The sequence below is a fragment of the Rhyacophila brunnea genome, unplaced genomic scaffold (assembly GCF_057557595.1).
Source record: "Rhyacophila brunnea isolate RB1 unplaced genomic scaffold, BYU_Rbru_1.0 scaffold_4, whole genome shotgun sequence".
In the NCBI taxonomy this organism is placed as follows: Eukaryota; Metazoa; Arthropoda; class Insecta; order Trichoptera; family Rhyacophilidae; genus Rhyacophila; species Rhyacophila brunnea.
Window position 1 is genome coordinate 10,333,796 of NW_028233068.1, and position 20,880 is coordinate 10,354,675.

A 20,880-nucleotide genomic window follows, 5' to 3' on the forward strand; every position below is an offset into this window, starting at 1 on the left:
TGCGGGTTTAGACATGTAAAAGAACAAACATCGCGTTTGAAGGTTTTTCTCATCAGTAAGTAGGGAGGTACGTGTTTTTGTCTATTCAGTTTATTAAGTACGTGGTACAAGTTTTTTTTTTAAATATTCTTAATGACATTAAATTTTCTATATACCTTTAGCTATTATAAATGTATAATGATTTTAACGCGTTGAGGAAATATATAATGCTCTAAAAGGGAGCCCGTCGACTCATAGACATTTGGGAAACTCTGAGTTACCTTATGGCCTGACGTAGACGTTCAATCTGGATCGAGTCAGTTTAATCTGTTTAATCCACGATCGCGATTCAGATTGATAGATTGATGAATTGAATCGGTTTGGTTTATTTATAAATACTATTGGATAACAAAAATATATAGATTTTACGCTTTAATAGGCTATGGCTTGCACAACGCTGCCTAACCTAACCTACATAATATTATTATCTTGATTTCGTAAATTTCAATTGAATGTTTAATTAAACTTTAATAATCGAATATTAAAATAAATATGTAGTTTTGTTATCATTTTTGCTGTGAATCATCCAAATATTTTCGAGATTAATATAAAAAAAGCATTCACATAAATCGTGGGTAGAAAAATAAATTAGGCATTAATTAAGAGTACATTAATGTAGGTACCTACTTTGTATCCTGTAATATTATCAGTCAAAAAATATATATAATTGTCAGGTTAAATCAAACTATTATCAAGTACCTAAGTAGGGAGGTATGCATAAACAACAATATTATGCTAAATTGTGCGTTATGTCGACGACGGATATGCGATAACGCTATTATATTGATAACATCAAAGATTCTGATAAGTGATAGCGATACCATATTGTCATTTCAACAGGTTCGAAGAATGTTGTTGATAGTACACATACTAAATTAGCGACTACAAGTATTTAGAACATGCAAGCCTTTTATGATATTTAAAATATAATATCAACATGTAGCTTTTTTTAATGAAAGATGTAGGACACAAGAATAATTAGGGGAGATCAACGATTTTGATGATATTCGGTTTGTTCAGTCGAATGTTAGGTTAGAATTGGTCAGAAGTTAGCCCACCTTTAATTTTTCCTCTGACGTCTGACGGCACTGAAGAAATCCTCTTTCTGGATGGGTGGCCGGCGAGGCCTGAAACAGCAAACCATGGCTGGCCACCTTCGCAGCTTCACACACACAAAAAAAAACAATAACAAAAATCACCCGACCGAAGACAATAGCGATGAACTTCTTGGGCAACGATCGTGAACACTTTTGTCGGCGATGTTTTGCGGCGAGTCAAGCAATTATGTATTTTTAAGAGCACAAACACTACACACAATTATATTTTTTCGCCTGCCAAGTCTGCGGCCGCCGTGTCACCAATGAAAAATCAATAAACACGACCCCCCAGATGAGAAATGTGCCCCGCGATCACAGGAACCGCTCGACACAGGCGGAAATTCAGTAGGCCGCCCGAAATAAACAATCACACAATGATAACAATAGTGGGGCACTTTATGATCACTCTCAAATTCCAGTTAGAATCCAGGTTGGCCACCCCGCGAGGGATTCGGCTTCATAGTGATCCCATTAAAATATACACCTAAACACAGTCGATAACACATCACAAATTGAATCAATCTAGTGACACCGGCGATGCTTTCGACGTTTCGGTCGCGACATTGAATCGGTTAAACGGGTTTTTGATTGAGCGAACTCGCGGCGGACAATGGAGATGATTATTCGCCGAAGTCTGTTTGCTAATAATTTGCCACGTTATCTGAGTGGCGGGCATTAACGCTGAAAGATCGCGGGGAAGTTGTCGCTACTCGCTAACGGCGTGCGTCCGCCATCATTGCGAACCGACTGAAGCGCCGGCGGTGAAAAAATGCGGCGTGACTTTGCAAACAGATCCGTATTGGAATCCAAATAATACAATCTCATTAAGCCGCGTTGACTCAATCCAAGTACGATCCAAGTACACTCGAATACTATACCTTCATACTAATTATTACTATCCAAGTTAACTTGGATGAGTAGGACGCGGTCCAAATAGCTTGAGATAGGAATAATTAGTATGAAGATGTCTCATACGAGTGCACTTGGATGGCACTCGGTCCAAGTGTACTTGGATCGTACTTGAACCGTGTGAACGCGGCTTTAGAGGAGAAATGCATACAATGGAAAATCAACATTTCACATCACTATTCTGATCATTTTTTTAAAATTATGATTGCCCAATAATCAATTTAAAATGTTGAAATTGACAAGAGATAAAACAGTTCAAATAGCACAATATAAATTAAATAGTTATGAAGACGTTTAAATAATTTATTGGTTACATTATCACAGTGTTTTTATTGCATACACGAACGAATAAAGTATTCCCAATAAATATAGGTAATATAAGTATTTATTTATAGCATTCAAGTGGCACCACAGTTTCGTTTCAACTCAAGTTATTATTATTGATCGATCGATGCAATCGGTGGCCGATGAAGTATCTGACCTATCACTATGTATTGTATTCCAATTTACCTTTTACATAAAATCTACAAACCTACAAGACCTATCTGTAGAGTGGCCAAAAATGGAACTACGAACTACCATAAGACGCCATTTTGAAAATGTCATTCGAATGTCAGATTTTGTCCAGTTACGAGTCTTACGAAACTTCTGGATTTTCACGCGATAGTCGGAACGTGCATGACGTATGCGCATGAGCAGTAGAACGATAGTGGGGCGAATTTGCCGTAAAAAAATACGAACTACACCGAACAGAGCATTTTGACGTTTACAAATTTTCACAAGATATCAAAGAGCAGTTCGCACCATACAATCACAGCAACGCTTTGCTTACGCTTGAATAATGAAATTGGCGAGACTGTGAGCACTATTACGTGTAAACAGTATTATCGTGATAGTTTAATTTACACACTATTGATGCCCAGTAAATCCATGCACGTGTACAGGTGATATAATCCTAGAGTCTAAAGAAGCTGTAATTTTGAGGCTAATGGTAAGTTTTTTGCGTATGTATTGTATTCATCGCCATCTTTAGAGTTGGCTGTAATTTTTTACATCTTTATTGAACCTAATATTGACCGCTTTTATTCATTTAACATTATTGAATTGTACAGGATTTCCCATGATCGAATGAAATTATTTAAAATATGTTTTTTTACCAATTTATCAGTAACCATTTTTTCTTCTAATTCCTGAATTACTTCTTTAGAAACACGACGTTTTAGGGCCTCGTATTTTAACTGGTTTAGTTTTACTCAAATATTTAACAGAAATTAAAACCCAACTTTAACAATAAAGGTGTTTTTAAGACCGTTAAAACTTTAAAAAATTGTAAACCACGCGCCTGTTCTTGACGAAACGCATCCTGGAAGACCAACTTTGCCTTACTTTTTAGAGCACTGCTGGCCGTATATCACTATTAACACGAACAATGTTGGTTTTCAATGCGTCAGTGGTTTCCTGTTATTATCAGCATAGACCAGTGACTTCATGAAGCCCAACAGGAAATAACCCAGAGGTGTAAAATAGTACGAGCTTGGAGGCCAATTGACACGTCCATTTCTTAAAATCAACTTATCGCCAAATTTTGATTTCCGTATTTGCCGTATGGCACATAGTACAATCCAGTTGAAACCACATCGCTTCGGGATCAATATCACCCATATTTAAAAAAATCATTTATCATGGTCCGCTAACGATCTTCATTGACCGAGAAGCGAGATGCATGCTATGGTGTAATTTTAAGATCTGATAATGAAACAATTAATTTTTGTGGATGAAATGGAATCTGCAGATTTTCTTTTGACACTGGAAGTGTATAATAAGCGTCAAACAATTTTAACTTTAAAATCAATTTCTACTACAGCTCATTGCGAAGCTGAGCCGCCCCGAATATAATATTATTAAATTATTCTCCGTGTTCTATTCTCCTTCTCCGGCTGATGACTCCCAGCGCCCATAAGTTTTTTTTCCAAAGTCATGGCCTTCATGCAATACCTTTCTTCTTTCAACTTCTTGTGTTCCAATAAATATGAGGCCCTTCGTCAGTAATTGATTCACCGATGCTTTCTATAGACACATGTTGATAATAATATTATACCTATTATAATTTATGTAATCCTTTTTTCGTGTTTTATTTGGGTACTATTCACCATTTATTCCATACCAATATTTTATAAACTGAGCTCAAATTTAATTTGAGAAGGAACACAATAAGATCAAAATCATCACTATTTTTATTTTCGATAATGATAGAATAAGATTTTTTATAACATTAGTTTTCGACTATTATCACCAATAAAGCAAAAAATATAATACTAGGATCCATGTACCTGGTTAATTATTGGTAGTGACCGCAAACGTCAGTTTCCTGTGTGCTGATATTTCTAATTAGTTTGATCTTCGTGTAGTTAATGACGAGCTTTTCATGACATAGGTATACATGGTGCTCAACTTATACAAGCTATTTAAATAATAAAAAGAAATGTTACCTTAAATCGATGTTAAAACATAATATACCACAGAAATAGTAGAGAGATGTTATAAATAAAGTGTGTAAATACAATGAAAGTTACAATAAATAAACCAGAAAATATTTTTTACCTGTCATTTTCTAATTGCCGAGTACGTCCCTGCTCGGAAAAGCGCGGGGCAATCTTCCATAACTCACGTTGATCTCGCCCTCTCTAACTTGTGGCATCCTAATCTTGCATTTCACTTTTGTGTCTATAATCGCAACTTGTGCTTTCGCCACATCAGTAGGCATCGCTATGCTAATTGATTTTCCTAAAAACAATATCGATTTGACAGGTAGGTAGTAACAAAATCGGTTCTTAAAATCTTAGGAAAACTTTCCGAATATAATTATTTTTAAAGAAGCTGTGTAGCATTCAATGTTTATTTAATAGAATAAAGAGCCACTTAGTGGTGTCAGCCTAGACGTTGGTCTGCGTGTCACCATTTCAATAATCGGAATAATCAATAATTTATTTTATTATTATCTTCTCCCGAATAATAGAATAAATCTGCTACTGATTATTCCAATTATGAGGGAAATGGTTACATACGACCAAAGAGCTTCGTTACGTTCGTGCAGATTTAAAATTGTTGCCACCCTCGCCTTCCTCATTTTGTCTCAAAGTGTATATATATTTGGTTTTGACTGACACAATCGTGAGTACAACCAAAAAAACCAAATGCCGCCGATTTTTTTGTACTGAGCTTCGAAATCAGATGTGTGGGGTGGTATGACTTTAGGAGCAACGAGGAGATAATTGAGCTTACTAAGCATTCTCTCATCACGCTGAGAGTGAAGAGGCGACGTTGGACCTGTGCTCGGCCACGTGGTGCGGATGCCAGAAGAGAATTTCAACCTGGCTTGCCTGTTCTTTAAGCCAACCGGATTCCTCTATCAACCTCTATCCTCGGATCAACCGGAAGGCCGCTAAATACTATTAATAGAGTATATACGGCGGAGTTACGAGATGCTGGTTTGACATGGCACGATGCAAGAAGACTGGCGAGCGACAGAGATTCTTGGAGGCGCCTCGTGGTGTCCATATGCTCCAACTAAGGGGCGGATATGGCCGAAGTACATAAATTAATTAGGTAGGTCCTGTATAATAGTATTATTTAATCTCAGCTATCTTAAATAGACAACTACTATATTAATGACCATCCCCACTCATACCCACTGACCAGTGTACATGTAGTTTGTCAGCGCTGCACGTAAAAGTAACATTATTTTTTACGAAATTACTCTCAAAAGTATTCCTTTAAAGATTTACTGCCCCTAGATTGTTGATGACCAAATGAGGGTGAACTGTCTATCCCCATGCCTTGCGGGATGTTACCAGTTTCGAGTATTCATATATTCTACTTGACACTTGCGATTCGTACAACAAAATTAATGAACTTATATGAATGGATAATAATATCCTCTTAAAATTTTTATGTATTTGGTTTACTTGACTTGACTTTTTATGTATTTGGAAGTCAGTAGACTTCCTTGTAACTCACGATGGACTCACTTTAATGTTTATGTACCACAATGTATAATCAGTATTATTAATACAATGATATCAGTGCATAATATATTTTGGTAAATGTGCCGCAGAGGTGGATATGAGATTTTACAACTTTCTTTTTAGATCAAACCAAACCTAATCTAACCTACCCCAACCTAATATTACCTCATATAATCTTAGTTTGTGATAATGGTGTATCAAAATGTATGAAAATTTCAAATTTTCAATTAACAATTATTGGATCGAAAAGTCGATGAATGGCCCGACAGAAAAGGTAAGTATTTATTATAATTGTCTACATGGTATAAACTGTTTTCGTAAAAAAAATATATAAAAGCTCGTGTCCAGCTCTGCGGCACAATTACCATATATTTTTATGTATTTTAGGCATGTGAACTTTTTTATTTTGTAAAACAAGCATGTAAAATAAATAAATTAAAATTTTATAGAAATAAAAAAAATCATTCATTGGCGTGTTTGACGTAGAATTTTCGTTTAATGCCAGTGTTAGGAACGCTGCGTTTGTTTGTGGTAATTCACTAACTTGAAAACCTTAAAAAATACTTGTTAAATATTTTTTTATTTCCTAAGTTACACTAATTATTTATAATAACGATGGCGTTTAACTAAACCACACTCACATGTCTGAACTGAATAGGATTGATTCCAGGTAGCACGGTGCTGTCAAAAGAAAAACAGTGCGTGAATCGGCAGCATTGATAGCAAACAATATATTAGGAAATCATAACGATGTTAGCATAGACTTTCCCTGTAATCGCGGGCAGCCATTTGCGATCGCAGTGCACCCGCGCGGGAGGGAGAAACGATAAAGCGATAATTATGTGCGGAAGACAGAGACACACATAGAGTTGACAGCGTTTCAGATGCGTTCGCGAGATTGACAGCGGCCAAGATAACAATGTAAAATAAAGTAATTGCTGCATAGGTGGAATGCTAGCCTACTAATTCCAATAAAACAATGTCTCTTTTTAAACGAAAAAGATGTGCTGGATTTAACAAAAATATTTCTATTTATAGTGGCCTTTATGTTTTTAACTTGTATTGAAAGCATCCATTCATTTTCTGAAACATTCAATATCAAAATTATTGTCAAACCTCACCTTAACATGGACCCAGTGGCGTTCAACAAATGTCACAAAATATACGTTTAGTTTTTAATTTTCAGTAAGTAAGTATTATGTATTTTTAAGTACCTACATATTTATATTGACAATCTATTTTACGAAGATTGGTTGTTAGCCATTTAATGTGCACATATTATGCAGATTTGAAGTAAATAAGTGCCAAAGAGGTAAATTTATTAATGTTGTTTTAATAGATTCTTTACCTGGGGATGTCCATAATTAGCCCAGGGACCCCTATAGCAGAAATTCGGCCAAGACTTTTAGGCTACAAATAGGTAGGTACTATCAGTAGGTACTAAAATGACCTCCAGTAATATTTTCAAAGAGAAAAAAGGTTTTTTTTCAATGCAATACCTACTAACAACATGAATATCGTTGAGATGAGTCTTGAGAAGTATCTTTAGGGCTATAAAAGAAGATGCAGTGACGTCCCAAGCAGACTTAGAATGACGTACCCTCTCCGTTTTGGTTTCAAATTGACTGCAAATTTGTTAGGTACCTACCTATATACTTACATATTTTATTATTTATTTTCGGCTACCACAGTCAAATACACAAAACGTACTCACAATTCACAAACAGTGGTGGTTTTAAGTTGGTGACAAGTTTAAAGACACCCTGGTAAAAATATTCCTTAATATGCGATAAATAGCCATAATAACACATTGTATTACAATCAATGGGCATTACAATTAGGTACATTATATACATATACGTACCTATTTATACAACGTTTTTATTAGCTCGTATTCTTGTTTGTCCGGTGGTTGTTTGTCCAGTACAAATCTTGCAATAGATTTTTAACTAATTTCCCGAATAGCTAGATATTTGACACTTTTAGAATATATCAGAACACGATGACAATGCATTTTTTAAATACTTTTAGTCATCTTTAAGCAGAATTGATTTAATTTTCAGTTAATAATTTAGTTGCTAGGACCCCCTTAGCAACCAATAATAGTGTTTTACTTTTTACGATTTTTTTCCGATATAATGTTCCATATAAAACAGAATTAATATATACGTGCGTTACTATGGAAATCAAAATGAAATGTCAAAATGACATTTCAGTATTCTATATTTGTTTGTTTGTTTTTTTTATTTACTTCATATCAAGTACAAGTTTGAGCATATTGAGCATAATAATTCAGCAGAAAATTTAAAAACGTTGTAAGTATATAAAAAGTTCTTTTTATCTTGTAATTATTATTCTTGATTTATTTCTCACTAACACTGCACAACACAGCACACAAACACACATCTGCCTACGTATTGACTACAATTAACGCATTGAGCGCGTCGACGAGAATGTCGACAGGCGGCACTGCCACCTGGTAATATAACTAGTATAACGATAGTTTTGATGATGATTTTTTATGCTTCAATAATTATTTTTTAAACTAAGGTGTCGATAGGTACTTTTAATTAAACGACGGCATCGTCTGATTCATGGAAAACTGCCGCTGTTCTCAAAAGTTGCAATATTTGTATTCGTTCCTTTATTCGCCGCCTCTATAATGTGCTGCTCCTGAGCAACGCATGACCTGCCTACCCCTACGGGACGTTACCGAGAAGATGAGGTCTGGAGGTCGAGGTATAATGAGGAGCTGTATATACTTTATGGGACAAAAAGATCATGTGGCCAGGGACGGCTTTACCTTAAGGGTTCGTAGGGACCATCACCACATTCAAATCATGTCAAAAATACACGTTCGATATTATTATTAGATATAATATACCTACTTCATTACATGATTAAAATTACAAATCTCGTTCTATGTCGTATCGTATGCGAATGCATTAGCGTTAGTATACGCATACCTACCGGGAGCGATTCAAATAACCCCAAGGTGAATAAACAAGCTCGCTGTATGTCGTTGTTCTAAACCGATAATGGTAAGTCTATAATAATTATTTTATTCATTAAGTTTTTTAAACACGCTTTTCAGGTGTGAGTAAGTGACGACTCAGATAATCATATTATTTATTCTGAAAAACAGTATTGATACATTTCCTATTAATAAAATCATATTAGTATAAGTAGCTTGGTATATAATGTATATTAATTATGAGGAAGTAGGTAGGTATGTATATTTAATAATTAATGGCTGAATCCCACCACCTAGAAAGTCGTCGAGCCGCCACTGCATGTGGCATATTAAAATGCAGACTGCGCTGGATCGGCCACGTGCATGTATTGCTGGAGGAGTTACCAGCAAAGTGGGTAAAATGTTTTTGAATAATGAATGGGGTTGAATTGTCCCAATAATTCTATGACTCTTCTGCACATGTGGTCCGCATTTTGAAGGATTTTCAATTAAACATTTCATTAAAATGAATTTGTTGTGTTTCTTTGCCACGAATGGAACTACAGAGAGCGCGAAGCCGAAAGCCAATTCCGGGCTTATGTTTACCATTGGTCGCTTCTATTAATTCTTTGAAAAGCTGTATGTTATCCATGTTGGGCGATTTTAAAACGTGATATGTACACTTCAAAAGTACTCTAAAAAGTATTCTTTCATTTAAAGTTTAAATGAAATAATATTACTTACTTAATTACTGATATTTTTGTCGCCTTCTAAATTAGAGCGCCCTCTCCCAATGCACATTTCGCACACTTCAACAGATCGTCCCCGAATGCGGGGTGCCGGACGAAATTCCGAAAGCCGAAATCCCGAAGGCCGAAATCCCGAATGTCGAAATCCAGAATGCTGAAATCCCGAAGGCCGAAATCCCGAAAAATAAAAATAAATAAAATTTTACAATTTCACAAATTTTAAAATTTGCGCAATTCAAGATAAGTATTAAGATTGCGCAATTATTAGGTACTCTTAGGTGTTATTAGGTATCCCTGAATGCGACCATACAATGTAGTTATGTCGCTATAGTCGCTATAGTAGTAATGTGTAAACTGCAAAAGAAACTTTTCAAAATTTATGAAAGTAAAATTTTTAATTGAGTTTATTTAATTTAATTAACATGCCACGGTATATTAAACGTGCGCCGGTTACCGCGAAATTTCTCTTTCAAAAACTTTGAGCACCAAGGGTTTTCGAGATATTTGAGTTGTGATTTAACCCTTTTATGTCGGTTGATCCAAGGACGCTCGCTGTTGGCATCTCTTCAGGGTTCAAGCTCGGTTCATGTTATCAATCTAGCTCTAACAGCTGATCCTGGGATCAAATTCCTAATAAATGCATAATTTCATGTGCCACATATATAGGTAATCTATAATATAAAAAACAATATTTGTTTGTTTGTTCGTGTTTTATGCGCTGCCATACCGTTCATCCGATTGCGATAAAACTTTGTCAACTTATTGCTTGCACTTGCGCGAAGAGTATAGGCCAGTGGTTCCCAAAGTTGACTGGGCCCCGACCCATCTAACAAAAATTTCCAATCTTGGGACCCACCTCTTAACTGTCTTAGAGAAAAGAGGGTATAAATATTGGTAATGCTCAGATTCCCTAGTGGCGAGTCGTGGAACTACTTAATACTGTCTTATTTGTTCTAATTGAAATATTTTTTATTAGTGTTACCAATATGAATGAAAGACTGTTGAAATAAGAAACACAACTTAAATTAAAAAAAAAATATTACTTAAATACCTACACCTGCAAGGTTTTTTTACAAAGTTATTTCAATGGGAAGGATGTATTTGTTTCTTATTTTTCTTCATTACTGTTTTAGCATCAACTTCAACTTTAGTTACTTTTAATCGCAGTGAGTTTGATATATCCAATTTATTTCGGTATTTAGTTTTAATGTTAACCATAGCCTAAAATCCGACCTCACATAGATATGAGGTAGTAAAGAGGAGGAAGATTTTCATAGCTTCATCGAACAGGCAAGGATAATTATCAGCAACTGAGATTTCGTTAACTGTTTACGATTGAAACTATTTTTCAGTGACGTATCTTCTGATAAATCAATGAGTTCTTCACTTGCCTTTGTTGACATACTAGTTGATAAGTCGTCTTGAAATGGGTTACAAATCCAACGCAAGGAATCAAGCCATACGTAGTGCATTGGCAATTCAAATTATTATTATTTTATCACAATATTTTCCGTAACTACAGTTTATTTCAATTTTTAAGAATTATAAATAGCAGAATGAAATATCAAATTTATCACTTTCTATTTTTTTTAAATTCATATACTTATACAGTGGCGAAGGCCCACTCAATATTCGCTCCCATAGTTTGGGAATCCATGGTATAGGCTATATCTTATATATAAAAATGAATGTCTGTCTGTCTGTCCCGTATGCGTTCCTATTCTACCATTCATCCGATTGCGATGAAATTTTGGTAAGTGGTTATATGCACACCCGTGAAGGTTTATGAATTAGAAAAATCATCGTTTTCTTCTTCTTCTTCATTCTATTTTCTTTTATTCGTATGGTTCCTATACTATTCCTCCGATTGCAACGAAACTTTCGTCAGTTATGGTACGCACACCCGCAAAGGTTTATAAATTAGAAAAACCATCTTATTCTTCTTCTTCTTCATTATATCTTCTTTTATTCGTATGGTCCCTATACCATTCATCCGATTGCGATGAAACTTTCGTCAGTGGTTTTGCCAACACCCGCGAAGGTTTCTGAATTAGTACAACCATCTTCTTCTTCTTCTTCATTATATCTTATTTTATTCGTATGGTTCCTATATCATTCATCCGATTGCGATAAAACCTTCGTCAGTTGTTGTCGTAACACCCGCAAAGGTTTCTGAATTAATACAACTATCTTCTTCTTCTATTCGTATGTGTTCCTATTCCATTCATCCGATTGCAATAAAACTTTCGTCAGTAATTGTGCCAACACCCGCGAAGGTTTCTGAATTAGTACAACCATCTTCCTCTTCTTCTTCATTATATCTTCTTTTATTCGTATGGTTCCTATACCATTCATCCGATTGCGATAAAACCTTCGTCAGTTGTTGTCGTAACACCCGTAAAGGTTTCTGAAATAGTACAACCATAATTCTTCTTCTATTCTATCCTCTTCTATTCGTATGCGTTCCTATACCATTCATCCGATTGCAATTAAATTTTGATCAAGTGTTGTGCTCACACCCGCAAAGTTTTCTGAATTGGTACAACTATTTTCTTCTTCTTTTTCTTCTATTCTATCTTTTTCTATTCGTATGCGTTCTTATACCATTCATCCGATTGCGGTGAAATTTTGACCAGTTGTTGTGCGCACGCCCACGAAGGTTTCTGAATTAGTACAACCACCTTCTTCTTCTTCTATTCGTATGCGTTCCTATACCGTTCATCCGATTGCAATGAAACTTTGGTGAGTTGTCGTGCGCATGTCCACGAAGATTTCTGAATTAGAAAATCACCTTCTTCTTCTATTCGTATGCGTTCATATACCATTCATCCAGCGCTCGAAATAGAAAATTTTACGAACCGGAACGCTCGATAATTTTACGAAAATATCAACTATATTATACTATACTACATTAATTGTAAATGTGATTTATAAAAAAAACGTGTGTTATTTTTTTAATAAGTATATGAAATATCTAGGCTCAGACAGTCAAATTAATATTTCCACGAGATGGAGCGATAATTTTGTGGATTTTATGAACCGGAACGGCGATCCGGTGCGTTCCGGTCCATTTCGAGCCCTGCATTCATCCGATTGCGATGAAACTTTTGTCAGTTGTTGTGCGCACGCCTGCGAAGGTTTCTAAATTAGTATTATATAAAATACAAAGTTTATTGTTTGTTTGTTCCATCCAATTTTGATTTTTTTTTTACTACATATTAATAACATTAACAACGTTTGCATATTTTGGATTCGATTTTAATTTAGTGTTCTTTTGTTTGACCTTTACTCCTGTCAGAATTATTTTCATATTGCCATATTGTGTTACACAGATATTTTGATATTAAAAAAATAATTACCTCTTATTATTTTTGAAATATCTAAGATAAATATAACCACGAAGCGACCCTGTGCGAAGCCGGGTACTTCAGCTAGTAATACATAATAGTGGCTAAGACTGCCTGTTTCACGGAGGCAAACGACAATAAGTAGGTATCAATAATTGTCATATTTAATACCTATACCAGGTTATATGTACCTATTACTATTACTCAACGGGTTAACCCGTTGCGTACCTACCCGAAAGTTCTCAAGCCCTGTATTTGCACGTGCAATTTCACGCGACGATTGATTGATTGATTCTTGATTTAGGTAAATAGCTTTGGATACCTATTTCAAAAAGAGAAAAGAAGACGTTTTTCCACATAATTTGAAATAAAACACGGCTCCCAAAAAGGGCCCTATAACCCTCCCCCATCGGTATATTGAATGAGTCTTGGAATATGTCTACCAATGATAATTGTAAAGTTTTTTGAATATTTTTTTTGGAAAGAAGACTTAAAAAATCTGTCGACTGGATTCCAAACGCTATTTTTAATTTTTAGCGGAAAATTTGATCGTTTAAAATTTTTTGTGCAGGAAAATCTGAAAAAAAGGTCTCGAGCTTGATGTTGCAAAAAACTGATTGGACGGAAAAAATAAAAGACAATATATAAAAATAAAACTATTTCACCAAACCCTAATTATTATTAGTATAACCCTAATCTAGGTTGCCGTTCAAAAGGGTTAAGAAAGCCTAATGTAGTTGAATAGAACATTGTTTACTGCGGTAATATTATAAGATATAGGTACCTACATTTTATTTAAATATTACCATGGGAATTTCTGCACAGAGACATGCCAATGCGGCGCAGATGATACAAGTCTTACTTATTTGGGTCGATGGGTCACGCGCACACCAAAACCATTCGCCGGTCACCGCAATTCATAGGCGAGAATTTTACAATTGGTTATTTTGGTTGAATTTGAATCAAAATTTCTTAACAAAAAAATCTTGGCAATGGGGGTGTATGTATAACCCTACAGGGGTCAGCAGTGAAAACAAAGAGGCACAGTAAGTAGTAGGCGGGATAATAAAATATAATAATAAAATAAAATTTAATCTATAACAGTAGGTATACAAATATAATCTATATGCGAAAATGGGTGTAGCGATATAAGGACTTATGCGTCAATTACATTGAGCTACTTTACGAGCTGTTTGTTGGCGAATTTAAAAGCGGGTGGTTCAGCTACTGCGATTGTGATGATTACACACAAAACTTTCCATTCGCTGAGAAGCCAACAGGCTAGCGACTATTATGACAGAACGTAGTTTGTTTTTTACCGGGAGGTCGCTACTACGCTCTACTGCGCAGACGCAGTAGGCCCACGCGCCGGCGCGGCGTTAAGCGTTAACCGGCTTTCAACTTTTCTCGGTAGATTGTTTACAATCTGCTTGTTAGCTTGTTTGATGATGACACTGGGCGACTATATAGGAAGATTGTAAATTCGCCAACAAGCAGCTCGTAAAGTAGCTCAATGTAATTGACGCTTAAAACACACGGCACTGCAGATCGACGTAGACGGCAATGCGTCAACCCATCATGCATCCCGCCGCAACCCATTCCAAATGCATCCAATTAGAATCTCCAATTGAATTTTTTTATCGAAGAGATTCTAATTGGATGCATTTAGTTGTTGGCGTGTTGGCGCATTTGGCGTGTTGATGCACTGCTGTCTCCGTCGATCTGCAGTGCCGTCTGTCTTAAGCCCTCCCTAATGGGGGCGCCGTAGATGGCCAGAGGTCGAGCCCCCACCAGTCAATAATATAATCTTCCCATGGTTCCTTCTTCATACAACTCGTTAATAAATTATTATATTACTGAATATCACTTTTATGTGTGCGCACCTGATCGGTATCGTATTGTAACAAAAGTACCGTCGCATTGTTTTAAGTAGGTACCTACCTACTTATTGACACTTTTAAATATTCCTATGACCTTGTACCAATGCAACATTTTCATAAAATTCATAAAAATGATGAATGCTTTATAAAATGCTGTTATTGGCCCTGATAAGAATATTCATAATATGTACCTAAATTCAGTGGTGTAGTCTCAGATAAAAAAAATGAATAATGAATAAATAATCACTCTCCACCCTTTCGAAAGCTAATTTTTATATATTTCGATAGATATAGGTATATGACAATTAATTTCATTATCCATTGTGAAGTCGGCGATACGCGTTGGCCGGTAAATGTTTGCTGTCATTGGCACAGTGTCGGTGTTTCAACACGCATCAACAGTGACGTCACGTGATGGCAGGCAGGCCACGCGTTGCATATGACGACGCAATATATAGACAAATTAATGAAGGAATGCACACAATTAATATTACAACTTCTGAAAGCAATGGCGGTTTTCCTTGAAGTAGAGAAGGGGGCCTCCAAACCTGTCAGTGGCTCAGACCTCCATTAACCTAAATCACCGCTGTTTGAGAATATGTTTTATGGAAATGCTCTAATCCTCAGTATATGACGTGTATGAACTTTTTAGAAAGATTTTTTTGTTATATTTGTTTGTTTAAGATTGCCGAAAGTACATAATAAAATAATTATGTAGGTATAAAACAAAAATGCATACAATTTGAGACTAAAATGAAACGGGATGGCATTATAACTCTTCCATATGGGACGGCACTTTGCTTAGGGACGTCACTGCGCATCAAAGAGCGTCAACATTTCTGACGGACCATTGTAAATGGAACCATGACAGGTATCACAGCGATTATCGATAAGCAAAAAATCCAAGCGTTGGGATTCTAGAGATTCAATTTTACCGCGCGAAGTATTACCTACAAGCAATACATTTTCCCATAATCACTTCGGAATTGGACCGACTAATCGCTTCTTTCACATTTTGGCGCATAGCTCACCGGGTATGAATATACCTACCTATTATTTTACGATCTCTATTTTTTCCAAGTTAAAAACAACGACATAAAAAATATCGGTACTGTTCGGTTATCGTAGCGGTTTTCCGCTGTATTCCGTATAACCGAACAGTACCAAAATATCTATTTTCACTTCATTCAAAATTGTTGTAGGTACATTGTGGGGAAAAGGGAAGTGGGCTATCTTCTGTGCAGTGGCGGTTCTTCCTTAGGGCTCAAGCAGTGGCAAAATAATATAAGTATATAATAACGCAAATGATGCAATAAATTCGTCATAAGATTTAAAAGAGGGCCTCTAACATAGAATACATAATTAATGTATATCTACCAAAAGCCTAAGAGCGTACATAAGTGAAACGGCAAATAATTTTCAACTGTATGTAGAACGAAATTACGGCCGCGTTGTCATTCGGAGAGCGAAAGTCGAGGCGTCTACACGTCGATTCGTTTTGTCATAGCGTCGGATGAGAATATTCTTACGTATGTATTTAAAAAAGAAAACATGTCAACGAATATACTATTATTATTACGAATATAATAATAAACATAACATAAAGAGGACGCAAGTTGAACTTTTATGACAAATTATATTTCGTTCGGCTTCCGTCATTTGCACCCGCGACCCGCATTCCGCGCATCGCCTAGTCACGATCTTTTCAGACCATGCCTCAGCTTAGGTATAGCCTTATATAGTCAAAAAAACATATCAACTAGATAAGTAGGTACAAAGTTCGTGTTGGTATTTTAATATTTTAAATTTGTAAAAAGTAGTCTATTTACGAAAAAACAATGCAAATAAGACTACATTTTATACAAATAAAAAATATGGTTTTTATTTATTTTTTTATCGTGGGGGCCTCAGAATCAGTGACGTCCCGTGGGGGTAGGCAGATTGAGCATCGCTTGGGGGCGGCAGTTACTCGAAGGGCGGCAAATCGAGAAGAATAAGTAGGTATATATAGAAATAGGTATCTAAACTTAGTAATAACGGAAATATCTTTCCATTAAAAAAATTACCTCACTGGTTGGGAAAAAATGTATTAATTAACATGAAAGGTTTAACAGGACTGTATTTTTTTTGTCGGGTTTGCGATGTCTGGATTACTTCTATTGTCCTTGGACGTAACGTTCTTGATGACCAGCAATGACACAATACAGAAATTTGCTAATTAGATTTGAATAAGTAGATACTTACAATATTATTATTATCGTAGTTCGTAGTTCCATTTTTGACCGTTCTTCAGGTAAGTTTGTTGGACTGCATATATATTGTTAGTGATGTATCCACACAACACATTTCTTTGATATTGGTGTCATGGAAGGAGGATAAAAAATACTGTATAAAAAATGGGACGGCATTTTGGCGCTGCCTAGGGGCGGCATTTTGTCTAGGGACGTCACTGCTCAGAATCAGAATCAGTCAAAGCGTCGGGCCTTCACCACCCTAAACGCGTCACTGGGCTCAAGGGGTTGGTAGTTTGGTACTCGCCACCTGGTAATAATAAAATTAAATGAAAATGACTCTAGAAAACAAACATATTTTGTTTCAATAACATCAGCGGTTTCTTCTAACTATACGACATATTTATTGTATTACTAACACATCGATAGGTACATATAACATTTGAATTTAAAAAAGGTTGATTATAATGATAACATTGATAACAGTTTGGAGAAGTACCGGAGCGACCGCAGTCCTGGAAAAGGTTTCGTTTGGCGTGATACTGTCCCTCTACACCACTGTCTAATTTTTTCGAAATGGGTACCTACTTACTTTGTATCATTATTTGAATGCACTTTATTTCACTGTCATTATCATTTTATCAGTTGTTACTGTTGTTAGTAAGACTTTCAATGAGTCCGTATATCTACATAATTATATATTCAACTTATTTAGGTACTTAATATTAATATTTAACCTAAAATAAAACGGTGTCGTTCGTTGTCTTTCATGCTGTTAACATCCGTCTGTTGAATTGTCAGAATTGTTCTGTGGTCGTGAGTTAAAAGTTATTTCTAAGAATATCTCAGCCTCTCTACCTGTAAGTATACTTAGCAGTGGCGAAGAGTGGAGGTAGACTGTTGAGATCCGCCATAAATAGTGCACACTAAACTTTGTCAGTCATACGTATTTGTTTTCATTGAAATAAGACTACAATTTACAGATAGTGTTGGTTAATTTTTAAAATTCAATGAAACCCTGCCAAATAGGATCTATAAAATATCTGAATTTATGCGATTTAATCATACATAACTTTGAATGTTTTATAGATAGAATAATATTTTTTTATCTATTATAGTTTAGCTTAGGCAGGGTTTAATGAATTTAAAAAATGAACCAACAATATGTGTAATTTATGTATTCTTAATCCAAAGAAAATAAATAAGTATGAAAAAGTGTATACCTACAATTATTTTGTCGTGACGCCCAAAATATACCAAAACTACTATGGTTTGGTTTAAGCAGGGCTTAATTGATTTTTAAAAACTAACCAATACCTACCATCTGTAAATTGTGGTCTTAGTTCAATAAAAACAAATACTTATGAATAACGACGTTTAACGTGCACTATTTATGGCGGTTCTTAACAGCCTTCCTCAGTGACGTCCCGTGGGGGTATGCAGATTGAGCGTCGCTTGGGGGCGGCAGTTACTCGAAGGGCGGCAAATCGAGGAGTTTGGAATATTTAGAAATAGCTACCTAAACTTAGTATTAACGAAAATATCTTTCCATTAAAAAAATCAGCTCACTGTTTTTTTCGGGTTCGCGATATCTAGTTTACTTCCATTGCCCTTCGACGTACTTGGTGACCAGAAACGACACGTGCAGATTTGCGAATAATTAGTCTGATATTTTGTTAGTAATGTATCCATACAACACATTTCTTAGATATTGGACTCATGAAATGATGATAAAAATACTGTATAAAAAATGAGGCGGCTTTTTGGTGCTGCCTAGGGGCGGCATTATATCTAGGGACGTCACTGGCCTTCCTCCACCCTTCGCTACTGATACTTAGTTGTATGTAAGGTCGGTTTACGCACCGCAAGTTGCCACAAGAATGCGGTGCAGTGCGGTAACTAGTAGCTTGATGTATACTGCGGTATCTCTCTCTATCGTGTGATGGAAATTAGCTGTGCATATTTTATAGAAATGCTTTCGGTCTTCGCGAGATTACCGTTCTTTTGTGGCAACTTGCGGTGCCTGTGAGACGACCTATCTATATCATAAACCTAGTATCTTTGTTATTGTAATAAAATAGGCACATATGTATATCCAGATATGAAATCCTTATAATGTAAAGTAAACAAACTTCAAGAGTAAAAGTAGGCCATTTCATCAAAAATTGTTCAGTGACGACCGCTGTTCCCGCCCTTACGCAGATACCGTCCCCTCTTTCATTTTTTACCACGTTTGTATTAGCTCGTATTTTGACTTGTCCGGTACAGATTTTTTCTTGTGCAGTACAATTTTTTTCTTGTTTGTCCAAGATTTTTAACTAACTTCCCGACTAGCTAGACATTTGAAACTTTTAGAATATATCAGAACACGACGACAATGCATTCTTTTAATACTTTTGGCCATCTTTAAGCAGAATTGAATTCGTTTTCGGTTAATTCTGTTTTGTATGTTTCGGAAAAAATTCGTTTAAAGTAATATTTACTACTTACTCACTATTCTTGGTTGCTAAGAGGGTCCTAGCAACTAACTTATTAATATATACGTGCGTTACTATGGAAATCAATATGAAAATGTCAAAATGACATTTCTGTATTTTATAATATGTATTCAGTATTTCTATCAAGTACAATAAAAAGTTTTATTAATACACAGAATTGTCAAGTTCATATGATTCAACAGAAAATTTAAAAACGTGGTAGGTATATAAAAAGTTCTTTTTATCTTGTACTTAATTTTAGTCTCAGTTTGTATGTTAGGAGCATATTATTATATAATATGATTATATTATCATTTATTTGAGTAGGTACGGGAGAATCTATATATGATATACCTATTTCTCAAACAGCGGTGGTTTTGATACATGGTCTGAAGCGCTGACTAGTTTGGATGCCCCCTTATGATTACAAAAAAATATGATGCCACTTCTTTATAATGAGGTGATGTGGAAACAGCCACTGTTTTCAAAATTTGTAATGATCGTTTTCGTTTACCGCCTCTAAGCAACGCATGACCCTGCCTACCACCACGGAACGTCACTGATAATAAATGCTAATATAATATTATTTATTGTGACCCTTATGTAGGTTTATAAATAATATCTATCAGTGGCGAAGGGTGGAGGTAGGCTGTTAAGATCCGACATAAATAGTGCACATTAAACTTTGTCAGTCATTCGTAGGATGGTGTTAGTAAGTTTTTAAAAATTAATAATAAATTAATTAATAAAAATAATAATAAATTAATTAATATATTAATTAATAAATTTAAAAAAAATGGGCGATTCGACAAAATAGTGCACACTTTTTCATTCATACTTATTTGTTTTCGTTGAATTAAGAATATGTACATAGTACACATATTGTTATTGGTTAGTTTTAATTTTTTTTTAATTCATTAAGCCCTGCCTAACCAAACCACAGTAGATAAAAAATATTATTCTATAGGTAGGTATGGTTCAATGGCATAATTGTTGATATTTTATAGATAGACGATTATTTTTTTACTATTATCTATTATTGTTTGGTTGGGGCAACGTTTAATTTAATTTTAAAAACTAACCAGCACTATCTGCAAATTGTATTATTAGTTTAATGAAAACAAATACATATGACATACAAAGTTTATTGCGGACTATTTATGTCGAATCTTA

The 20,880-nt window shown here is 35.3% G+C and overlaps 1 protein-coding gene across 4 annotated transcripts in view; it reads right to left on the reverse strand.

Annotated features, from left to right (window-relative positions):
- Chi (LIM domain-binding protein 2 Chi) overlaps positions 1 to 1,890 on the reverse strand; it is an 85,012-nt gene extending 83,122 nt beyond the window's left edge. For 2 of the 4 annotated variants that reach the window (XM_085954033.1, XM_085954035.1), the window contains exon 1: positions 1,098 to 1,885. The gene's annotated coding sequence lies outside the window, so the exon portion shown is untranslated. Of the gene's footprint in view, positions 1 to 1,097 lie in introns of all 4 variants that reach the window. The other 2 variants (XM_085954031.1, XM_085954027.1) reach the window with 2 other exon arrangements.
- Positions 1,891 to 20,880: the final 18,990 nt, after the last annotated feature.